We start from the raw sequence: 12,698 nt of genomic DNA, 5'->3' as shown, positions 1-12,698 counted from the left end.
GGTATGGCCATACTTGTCGATATCCTGGCTGCCCCTTCCGGGAAGGAGCAGCCAGGTCGGCTTAGCAGGGGGGCGGGGCGGCAAAATGGGCATGGCCAGAGATATTACATGTCATTTAGGGGCGGAGCCACATACTCACATCATTTTGGCCCCGTCCCTGCTACACAATGCCTCACACTTCATTTCGTATAGTGCGGAAAATGTATCAAGCAGTGTCGACCACTTTTTTCAGTAATTTCGGCAAAAACATTGGGTTATTAATAGAGATGTGCAGGTCCGGTTCCCAGAAAACTAACAACAACCGAATTTAGGGGTTCCGAGTCGAACTTAATCTGAGTTCGGAATTACTTTGGGATTCCGAATCGAACCGAGTCCCAGGTCAGTTTCGCGGGCAGCTCGGAAATCGGTTTTAAAAACTGAACTCGGGTTTTGGATTGCAGGTAACCAGACTCAAATTACATGATTTTAGATATACTTTTTTTTTTTTAAATACAGATCCAAAACCAAAACACATGAGGGTGGTTTTGTAAAACCGAAACACAAAGATGGTTCCAGATCCAAAACCAAAACAAGGGGGTCCGCGCACATCTCTAGTTATTATTGTTAGAGATGTGCGCAACCCCCGTGTTTTGGTTTTGGTTCTAGTTTATCATCGTGTTTTGGTTTTGGCAAAACCACACTGTGTGCGAAAAGTGATAAAAAAAATCGATAGAAAAGCTATTTTGGATCTGTTTACATGCACACCAAAATCCGAGTTCGGTTTTTATATCCGAGTTCCGAACTGACTACAGAACCGAACCGGGACTTGGCTCGACTCGGAACCCCAAAGTGATTCCGAACTAGGACTCGATTCATCTCCGAGCCCCTAAAATTAGAGACTTCTCCAGCAGCGCCTTTGGTTTCTCAGAAATAAAGCTGCCGACACTTATTAAGTGATGAAAGCTGATAATTTCTTCGCTTGTCTAATAAAAACACTGAGCATGGCACTATGCTTACGTACACGGCCTGCCCCCACTCATTGTTGTCACTAGGGGGTGTGGGTCGCACCGGGTGAGATCATCCGAGGGGGTGGCACCAAAATAACAGAGCTACTCTGTTATTTTGGTGTCACCCCTGAAATGGTGTTACCGAACAGTGCTGCAGCAGTGATGTATGATGCACGCATTGACACTGTACTGGGCAAGGCTGGGGGCTTCCCAGCAGCTCTCGGAGCACCGGGCAAACAGCCAACGTGAAGAGCTCAAGGGCTCAGGATGTTGGACAGCCGGGAAAAGATTGATGGAGTGGTGAGTTACTGTGGCACCTCTTCGGTGACTCTCTTTTTAACACATTGCTGTGCTAAGACAGGTCGCGACTGAAAAGGAGCGTGAATTATGGAAAAGGGGGTGAAGCGTATGGAAAATTGGGTGGAGCCTCGCAGCTTCCCCGTTTTTGTCACTTTGTGGGCGTGCCCAGCACTCTCAGCGATGCTGGGCAGCCCCCAGGCAGTCCTTACACATGAGAATGCGCATGGCATCTGTTCTCCTCCTGCACGCCCGCTGCTCTGCTATGTAGAGCAGTGGTTTGTGCTCTCCCCAAGTCCTCCCCCCCACCGCGGGACACTGTGGCCCGTGGGTGGGACAGCGGGACAGTCCCAGAAAAATGGGACTGTCCCGCTGGATGCGGGACAGTTGGGAGGTATGGCAAAGGCATCCTGCATCGCTGTGATAAACAGCGAAGTAGGATGTCTCTTACCGCTGAGATAAGTGAAACCTTGATACATCTCCAGTATCTTGTTGAGATCTACTACAGATCTAAGAGGTCTATTTACAAAGAGCATGTAGTAACAATTAATACATATAAATACAGTAGGGGTGTGCACCGGCCACTTTTCATGTTTTGTGTTTTGGTTTTGGATCTGGATCTTTCTTCGTGTTTTGGATCTGGATTGGTTTTGCCAAAACCACCCTTCCGTGTTTTGGGTTCTGGGTTTTGTGTTTTGGATCTGTATTTTTTTTAAAAAAAGCATAAAAACAGCTAAAATCACAGAATTTGTAGGTTTTTCTGCTCCTATGCTATTATTAACCTCAATAACCTTAATTTCCACTCATTTCCAGTCTATTCTGAATACCTCACACCTCACAATAGTGTTTTTATGTCCAAAAGGTTGCACCGAGGTAGCTGGATGACTATGCTAAGCGACACGAGTGGGCGGCACAAACACGTGACCCATCTAGGCGTGACACTGCAGTGGCAGACAGGATGGCATTGAAAAACTAGGCCCCAAACTGTACATAATGCAAAGAAAAAAAAGAGGTGCAAGATGGAATTGTCCTTGGGCCCTCCCACCCACCCTTATGTTGTATAAACAGGACATGCACACTTTAACAAACCAATCATTTCAGCGCCAGGGTCTGCCACACAACTGTGGCTGAAATAATTGGTTCGTTTGGGCCCCCACAAAACAAGCTGGCAATTTATCTGTCCCTGCACAAACTGGCTCTACGGAGGCAAGATGTCATCCTCATCCTCCTCATCCACCGATTCCTCACCCTCTTCAGTGTGTACATCCTCATCCTCACAGAGTATTAATTCGTCCCTGCTGGAACCACAGGTCCCTCTGTACGTTCTGGAGGCTGGTCTCCCTGGAAGAGTTGATAATTCATTTTATGAACATCATCTTCTCCACATTTTGTGGAAGCAACCTCCTACGCCTTTCGCTGACAAGGTTCCCGGCTGCACTAAACACTCTTTCGGAGTACACACTGGAGGGGGGGCAACTCAGGTAAAATAGAGCCAGTTTGTACAGGGACCTCCAAATTGCTTCTTTTTCCTGCCAGTACAGGTACGGACTGTCTGACATGCCTACTTGGATGCTGTCACCGATGTAATCCTTTAACAGACAGACGCACACGCTTGTCGCTGCTGCTTTGAGGATTCAAGTGCGGCTACAGCCCACACAATTCACAAAGACAGAAAAAAAAAAAGAATATTTTTATTGTTTGTGGAGCACACTTTGAGGGTTACACCACCCTTTAACAGACAGACGCACGCTTGTCGCTGCTGCTTTGAGGATGCAAGTGCGGCTACAGCCCACACATTTCACAAAGACACAAAAAAAAAGAACAATATTTTAATTGTTTGTGTAGCACACTTTGAGGGTGTCACCACCCTTTAACAGACAGACGCACGCTTGTCGCTGCTGCTTTAAGGATGCAGGTGCGGCTACAGCCCACACAATTCACAAAGACAGAAAAAAGAAGAATATTTTTATTGTTTGTGTAGCACACTTTGAGGGTGTCACCACCCTTTAACAGACAGACGCACGCTTGTCGCTGCTGCTTTGAGGATGCAAGTGCGGCTACATCGCACACAAGTCACAAACACATTAAAAAAATAGTTTTTTATTTTTTGGAGCAGTTTGAGAGTTACACCACCCTTTAACAGACAGACGCACGCTTGTTGCTGCTGCTTTAAGGATGCAGGTGCAGCTACAGCCAACACATTTCACAAAGACCGAAAAAAAAGAACAATATTTTAATTGTTTGTGTAGAACACTTTGAGGTGTCACCACCCTTTAACAGACAGACGCACGCTTGTCGCTGCTGCTTTAAGGATGCAGGTGCGGCTACAGCCCACACAATTCACATAGACAGAAAAAAGAAGAAGAATTTTTTTATTGTTTGTGTAGCACACTTTGAGGGTGTCACCACCCTTTAACAGACAGACGCACGCTTGTCACTGCTGCTTTAAGGATGCAGGTGCGGCTACAGCCCACACAATTCACATAGACAGAAAAAGAAGAAGAATTTTTTTATTGTTTGTGTAGCACACTTTGAGGGTGTCACCACCCTTTAACAGACAGACGCACGCTTGTCGCTGCTGCTTTGAGGATGCAAGTGCGGCTACATCGCACACAAGTCACAAACACATTAAAAAAATAGTTTTTTATTTTTTGGAGCACTTTGAGAGTTACACCACCCTTTAACAGACAGACGCACGCTTGTCGCTGCTGCTTTAAGGATGCAGGTGCGGCTACAGCCCACACATTTCACAAAGACCGAAAATAAAAGAACAATATTTTAATTGTTTGTGTAGAACACTTTCAGGGTGTCACCACCCTTTAACAGACAGACGCACGCTTGTCGCTGCTGCTTTAAGGATGCAGGTGCGGCTACAGCCCACACAATTCACAAAGACAGAAAAAAGAAGAAGAATATTTTTATTGTTTGTGTAGCACACTTTGAGGGTGTCACCACCCTTTAACAGACAGACGCACGCTTGTCGCTGCTGCTTTGAGGATGCAAGTGCGGCTACATCGCACACAAGTCACAAACATTAAAAAAATAGTTTTTTATTTTTTGGAGCACTTTGAGAGTTACACCACCCTTTAACAGACAGACGCACGCTTGTCGCTGCTGCTTTAAGGATGCAGGTGCGGCTACAGCCCACACAATTCACAAAGACAGAAAAATAAAGAACAATATTTTAATTGTTTGTGTAGCACACTTTGAGGGTGTCACCACCCTTTAACAGACAGACGCATGCTTGTCGCTGCTGCTTTGAGGATGCAGGTGGAATCTAGACGGGATTTGGAACCGAGGACACACTACCTCCATCAATTGTCTAAATCCCACTGCACTAATGTCGGATACCGGACGCACGTCTAACACCAACATAGCAGTCAAGGCCTCAGTTATACGTTTTGCTTCAGGATGACTGCTGTCGTACTTCATCCTCATCGCTAGGGACTGTTGGAGGGTCAATTGTTTAGTAAAAGTAGTGATGTTCCTACTTCCTCTCTGGGATGATGAACAACTCCCAGCAGCAGCAACAGCACTAGGAGGAAGTGGTTCTTGATCTTTCCCTATTTTATTTTTATCGGAGAAAGTTTGGTCCTCCATTTATGTTATATTGATATATATACGTGCGGCTAAAGCGCACACAAACACAGAAAATATTTTTTTATTTTTGCTGGAGAGTAGTGCACTTTGTGGGTTACACCACCCTTTAAGAAATGAGCCAGCCGGCTCTTTACTTATGGGACACAGGCGCACGCTTGGCGCTGCTCCTTTGTTGATGCACGTGCAGCCACCGTGCACACAAGTCACAAACACAGAAAATATATATTTTTTTGGTTTGGAGTGTACTTTGGGGGTTACAGAACCCTTTAACGGTCAAGCCAGCCGGCCCTTTACTTATGACACAGGCGCACGCTTGGCACTACTTTGTTGATGCACGTGCGGCTACTGCGCACACAATTCACAAACACAGAAAATAATTTTTTTTTTGGTTTGGACTGGAGTGTACTTTCGGGGGTTACAGCACCCTTTAACGGTCTAGCCAGCCGGCCCTTTACTTATGACACAGGCGCACGCTTGGCACTACTTTGTTGATGCACGTGCGGCTACTGCGCACACAATTCACAAACACAGAAAATAATTTTTTTTTTGGTTTGGACTGGAGTGTACTTTCGGGGGTTACAGCACCCTTTAACGGTCTAGCCAGCCGGCCCTTTACTTATGACACAGGCGCACGCTTGGCACTACTTTGTTGATGCACGTGCGGCTACTGCGCACACAATTCACAAACACAGAAAATAATTTTTTTTTTGGTTTGGACTGGAGTGTACTTTGGGGGTTACAGCACCCTTTAACGGTCAAGCCAGCCGGCCCTTTACTTATGACACAGGCGCACGCTTGGCACTACTTTGTTGATACACGTGCGGCTACTGCGCACACAATTCACAAACACAGAAAATAATTTTTTTTTTGATTTGGACTGGACTGTACTTTCGGGGGTTACAGCACCCTTTAACGGTCAAGCCAGCCGGCCCTTTACTTATGACACAGGCGCACACTTGGCACTACTTTGTTGATGCACGTGCAGCTACTGCGCACACAATTCACAAACACAGAAAATAATTTTTTTTTGGTTTGGACTGGAGTGTACTTTGGGGGTTACAGCACCCTTTAACGGTCAAGCCAGCCGGCCCTTTACTTATGACACAGGCGCACGCTTGGCACTACTTTGTTGATGCACGTGCGGCTACTGCGCACACAATTCACAAACACAGAAAATAATTTTTTTTTTGGTTTGGACTGGAGTGTACTTTCGGGGGTTACAGCACCCTTTAACGGTCAAGCCAGCCGGCCCTTTACTTATGACACAGGCGCACGCTTGGCACTACTTTGTTGATGCACGTGCGGCTACTGCGCACACAATTCACAAACACAGAAAATAATTTTTTTTCTGGTTTGGACTGGAGTGTACTTTCGGGGGTTACAGCACCCTTAACGGTCAAGCCAGCCGGCCCTTTACTTATGACACAGGCGCACACTTGGCACTACTTTGTTGATGCACGTGCGGCTACTGCGCACACAATTCACAAACACAGAAAATAATTTTTTTTTGGGTTTGGACTGGAGTGTACTTTCGGGGGTTACAGCACCCTTAACGGTCAAGCCAGCCGGCCCTTTACTTATGACACAGGCGCACGCTTGGCACTACTTTGTTGATGCACGTGCGGCTACTGCGCACACAATTCACAAACACAGAAAATAATTTTTTTTTTGGTTTGGACTGGAGTGTACTTTCGGGGGTTACAGCACCCTTAACGGTCAAGCCAGCCGGCCCTTTACTTATGACACAGGCGCACGCTTGGCACTACTTTGTTGATGCACGTGCGGCTACTGCGCACACAATTCACAAACACAGAAAATAATTTTTTTTTTGGTTTGGACTGGAGTGTACTTTCGGGGGTTACAGCACCCTTAACGGTCAAGCCAGCCGGCCCTTTACTTATGACACAGGCGCACGCTTGGCACTACTTTGTTGATGCACGTGCGGCTACTGCGCACACAATTCACAAACACAGAAAATATATTATTTTTTTAGCACTTGGGGGGAGCACCCCTGATGGACAGAGCACCCCCTGGACAACACTACAGCACCCCTTTAGGACTGGGACACTGCACAGGACTTTGGAGTGGACACAGCCCCTATGGAGAACTGACTGCACAACACAGTCCAGCCAGCCCCTATGGACTTTGAAGTAGTGGACACAGCCCCTATTAACAACAGCAGCACAGCACAACACAGCCAGCCCCTAAGGACTTTGAAGTAGTGGACAACAGCAGCACTACACTACACTACACTACACAGCCCTAACTCCCACCCTCCCTCTTCACTGTCCACAGCCGAGTGAGAAAATGGCGCAGACGCGGGTACCTTATATAGGATCCAAAACCCGCGAGACTCGGAAGGCGGGATGATGACGTTTTGCCTCGATTTCAGATCCGAGTCAGGCGGGAAAAGTCGAGCCTGATTCGGATCGGACTCGGATCGGGGGGGCTCGGGGGGGTTCGGATTTCAGAAATCCGAACCCGCTCACCCCTAATAAAAATATATAATAAATGTATAAAAACAGTTATGCCATATAATGATAAATGATAAATATATCAATTTATTACATAAAATGAATTTAAATAAAATAAAAACAAAAATAAGTACATATAAAAATTACACTGATGTGAAATTAATAAAGAGTGTTTGTTAATGAAAACACCATAATTAATAATAAAATGGTTTAGACGGAAAAAAAGGGAGACACTGGGGTTTATGTCCAGATCCAACTGTGTTTAGATGAACAGGTGATGCCTGAATAGATGGTTAGTGATGTGCAGCACTCAAATTTATCCAACAAGTGCAAAGATGTTTTGTGTTAATATACTTAAAAGTAGGGGTGTGCACCGGCCACTTTTCGTGTTTTGTGTTTTGGTTTTGGATCTGGATCTTTCTTCGTGTTTTGGATCTGGATTGGTTTTGCCAAAACCACCCTTCCGTGTTTTGGGTTCTGGGTTTTGTGTTTTGGATCTGTATTTTTTTGAAAAAAAGCATAAAAACAGCTAAAATCACAGAATTTGTAGGTTTTTCTGCTCCTATGCTATTATTAACCTCAATAACCTTAATTTCCACTCATTTCCAGTCTATTCTGAACACCTCACACCTCACAATAGTGTTTTTATGTCCAAAAGGTTGCACCGAGGTAGCTGGATGACTATGCTAAGCGACACGAGTGGGCGGCACAAACACGTGACCCATCTAGGAGTGACACTGCAGTGGCAGACAGGATGGCAGTTAGAAAAACTAGGCCCCAAACTGTACATAATGCAAAGAAAAAAAGAGGTGCAAGATGGAATTGTCCTTGGGCCCTCCCACCCACCCTTATGTTGTATAAACAGGACATGCACACTTTAACAAATCAATCATTTCAGCGCCAGGGTCTGCCACACAACTGTGGCTGAAATGATTGGTTCGTTTGGGCCCCCACAAAACAAGCTGGCAATTAATGTGTCCCTGCACAAACTGGCTCTACGGAGGCAAGATGTCATCCTCATCCTCCTCATCCACCGATTCCTCACCCTCTTCAGTGTGTACATCCTCATCCTCACAAAGTATTAACTCGTCCCCACTTGAATCCACCACCACAGGTCCCTCTGTACGTTCTGGAGGCTGGTCTCCCTGGAAGAGCTGATAATTCATTTTGATGAACATCATCTTCTCCACATTCTGTGGAAGCAACCTCCTACGCCTTTCGCTGACAAGGTTCCCGGCTGCACTAAACACTCTTTCGGAGTACACACTGGAGGGGGGGCAACTCAGGTAAAATAGAGCCAGTTTGTACAGGGGCCTCCAAATTGCCTCTTTTTCCTGCCAGTACAGGTATGGACTGTCTGACATGCCTACTTGGATGCTGTCACCGATGTAATCCTCCACCATTCTGTCAATGGTGACAGTATCATATGCAGTGACAGTAGACATGTCAGAAATTGTTGCCAGGTCCTTCAGTCCGGACCAGATGTCCAAACTTGGTCCTGCCTGCCCTGCATCACCGCCAGCGGGTTGCTTAGGATACCTAAGTTTTTTCCTGGCAGCCCCAGTTGCGGGAGAAAATGAAGAAGGAGCCGTTGACGTGTCACGTTCCGCTTCAGCTGACAGTGTGTTCACCAGCAGGTCTTTGCACCTCTGCAGGCTTGTGTCGGCCGGAAAGAGAGACACCACATAGGCTTTAAACCTAGGATCGAGCACGGTGGCCAAAATGTAGTGGTCTGATTTCAACAGATTGACCACCCTGGAATCCTGGCAAAGCGAATGAAGGGCTTCATCCACAAGTCCCACATGCCGAGCGGAATCGCTCCGTCTTAGCTCCTCCTTCACTTTCTCCAGCTGCTTCTGCAAAAGCCTGATGAGGGGAATGACCTGACTCAAGCTGGCAGTGTCTGAACTGACTTCACGTGTGGCAAGTTCGAAGGGCTGAAGAACCTTGCACAACACGGAAATCATTCTCCACTGCGCTTGAGTCAGGTGCATACCCCCTCCTTTGCCTATGTCATAGGTGGATGTATAGGCTTGTATGGCCTTTTGCTGCTCCTCCATCCTCTGAAGCATATAGAGGGTTGAGTTCCACCGCGTCACAACCTCTTGCTTCAGGTGATGGCGGGGCAGGTTCAAGAGTGTTTGCTGGCGCTCCAGTCTTCGGCACGCAGTCGCTGAATGGCGAAAGTGGCCAGAAATTTTTCGGGCCACCCAAAGCGTCTCCTGCACGCCCCTGTCGCTTTTCAGAAAATTCTGCACCACCAAGTTTATTGTGTGAGCAAAACATGGGACGTGCTGGAATTTGCCCAGATGTAATGCCCGCACAATATTGGTGGCGTTGTCAGATATCACAAATCCCCAGGAGAGTCTAAGTGGGGTAAGCCACTGGGCGATGATTTCCCTCAGTTTCTCTAAGAGGTTGTCGGCGGTGTGCCTCTTACTGAAACCGGTGATACACAGCGTAGCCTGCCTTGTAACGAGCTGGCGTTTCTGAGATGCTGCTACTGGTGACGCTGCTGCTGTTGCTGCGTAAGGTGATACATCTACCCAGTGGGCTGTCACAGTCATATAGTCCTTAGTCTGCCCTGTTCCACTTGTCCACATGTCCGTGGTTAAGTGGACATTGTGTACAACGGCATTTTTCAGGACACTGAGGACACTTTTTCTGACGTTTCTGTACAGTCTCGGTATCGCCTGCCTAGTGAAGTGGAATCTAGACGGGATTTGGAACCGGGGACACACTACCTCCATCAATTGTCTAAATCCCACTGCACTAATGGCGGATACCGGACGCACGTCTAACACCAACATAGCAGTCAAGGCCTCAGTTATACGTTTTGCTTCAGGATGACTGCTGTCGTACTTCATCCTCCTCGCTAAGGACTGTTGGAGGGTCAATTGTTTAGTAAAAGTAGTGGTGTTCCTACTTCCTCTCTGGGATGATGAACGACTCCCAGCAGCAGCAGCAACAGCAGCAGCGGCAGCAGTAGGCGTAGCAATGCAGGATCCTCCGGAGGAATCCCGGATAGGAGAGTCAGTCATGCCAGTGATATGGCCTGCAGGACTACTTCCGATCCTGACTAAGGAGGAAATTGACGAGGAGGGAGTTGACGGTGTGGTTTGCAGGCGCTTGGATACAACAGGACAACGGGATTTAGGTGTCCCTGGACTGCTTACGGTCTGAGCCAAAGTTTCTGAACTTGACAGTAACTTTTTATGAACGCGCTGCAGGTGCCGTATAAGGGAGGATGTTCCTAGGTGGTTGACGTCCCTACCCCTACTTATTTCACCTTTACATATGGTACATATGGCAAGACAGTTGTTGTCCGGATTTGGATAGAAATATTGCCAGACCAAAGAGGTGGAATGTTTGGTCTTCTGCCCAGGCATGACCGTGATGGGCTTTTTCATCCCACGGACAACAACTGTCTCCCCCGGAGCCTGATTTAAACAAACCACATCACCATCAGAATCCTCCTCGCCAACTTCCTCCTCAGCGCCAGCTACACCAGTATCCTCATCCTGTTGTACTTCAACAGTGACATCTTCAATTTGCATATCAGCAAGTGGACTGTGGGTGCTCCTTTCAGCACTTGCAGGGGGCGTGCAAATGGTGGAAAGAGCCACCTCTTCCCGTCCAGTGCTGGGAAGGTCAGGCATCGCAACCACCACCACACTTGGACTCTCCTTGGGGATTTGTGATATCTTCTTAGAAAGCACAGTTCTTCGCTGTGCTTTTGCCAGCTTAACTCTTTTGATTTTTTTAGTGGGAGGAGTGCTTCCATCGTCATGTGAAGCTGAACCACTAGTCATGAACATACTAGGGATCGACCTTAGCCGTTCCTTGCCACTCCGTGTCGTAAATGGCATATTGGCAAGTTTACGTTTCTCTTCAGCTGATTTAAATGTCTTTTTCAAGGTCATTTTCCTGAACTTTGCCATTTGGGATTGTATGTGCCCTCTACTATGACATTGGGCATCGGCCTTGGCAGACGACGTTGATGGCATGTTATCGTCTATGTCATGACTAGTGGCAGCAGCTTCAGCACTAGGAGGAAGTGGTTCTTGATCTTTCTCTATTTTATTTTTATCGGAGAAAGTTTGGTCCTCCATTTATGTTATATCGATTTGATATATACGTGCGGCTAAACACAGAAAATAATTTTTTTTTTGGTTTGGACTGGAGTGTACTTTGTGGGTTACAGCACCCTTTAACGGTCAAGCCAGCCGGCCCTTTACTTATGACACAGGCGCACTCTTGGCACTACTTTGTTGATGCACGTGCGGCTACTGCGCACACAATTCACAAACACAGAAAATAATTTTTTTTTGGTTTGGACTGGAGTGTACTTTGGGGGTTACAGCACCCTTTAACGGTCAAGCCAGCCGGCCCTTTACTTATGACACAGGCGCACGCTTGGCACTACTTTGTTGATGCACGTGCGGCTACTGCGCACACAATTCACAAACACAGAAAATAATTTTTTTTTGGTTTGGACTGGAGTGTACTTTCGGGGGTTACAGCACCCTTTAACGGTCAAGCCAGCCGGCCCTTTACTTATGACACAGGCGCACGCTTGGCACTACTTTGTTGATGCACGTGCGGCTACTGCGCACACAATTCACAAACACAGAAAATAATTTTTTTTTGGTTTGGACTGGAGTGTACTTTCGGGGGTTACAGCACCCTTTAACGGTCAAGCCAACCGGCCCTTTACTTATGACACAGGCGCACGCTTGGCACTACTTTGTTGATGCACGTGCGGCTACTGCGCACACAATTCACAAACACAGAAAATATTTTTTTTTTAGGTTTGGACTGGAGTGTACTTTCGGGGGTTACAGCACCCTTAACGGTCAAGCCAGCCGGCCCTTTACTTATGACACAGGCGCACGCTTGGCACTACTTTGTTGATGCACGTGCGGCTACTGCGCACACAATTCACAAACACAGAAAATAATTTTTTTTTTGGTTTGGACTGGAGTGTACTTTCGGGGGTTACAGCACCCTTTAACGGTCAAGCCAGCCGGCCCTTTACTTATGACACAGGCGCACGCTTGGCACTACTTTGTTGATGCACGTGCGGCTACTGCGCACACAATTCACAAACACAGAAAATAATTTTTTTTTGGTTTGGACTGGAGTGTACTTTCGGGGGTTACAGCACCCTTTAACGGTCAAGCCAACCGGCCCTTTACTTATGACACAGGCGCACGCTTGGCACTACTTTGTTGATGCACGTGCGGCTACTGCGCACACAATTCACAAACACAGAAAATATTTTTTTTTTAGGTTTGGACTGGAGTGTACTTTCGGGGGTTACAGCACCCTTAACGGTCAA

The sequence above is a fragment of the Taudactylus pleione genome, unplaced genomic scaffold, assembly GCF_031769625.1.
Source record: "Taudactylus pleione unplaced genomic scaffold, aTauple2 ptg000314l, whole genome shotgun sequence".
NCBI classification, from domain to species: Eukaryota; Metazoa; Chordata; class Amphibia; order Anura; family Myobatrachidae; genus Taudactylus; species Taudactylus pleione.
The sequence above is the reverse complement of the archived record's forward strand: the minus strand, read 5'-3'. Positions refer to the sequence as shown.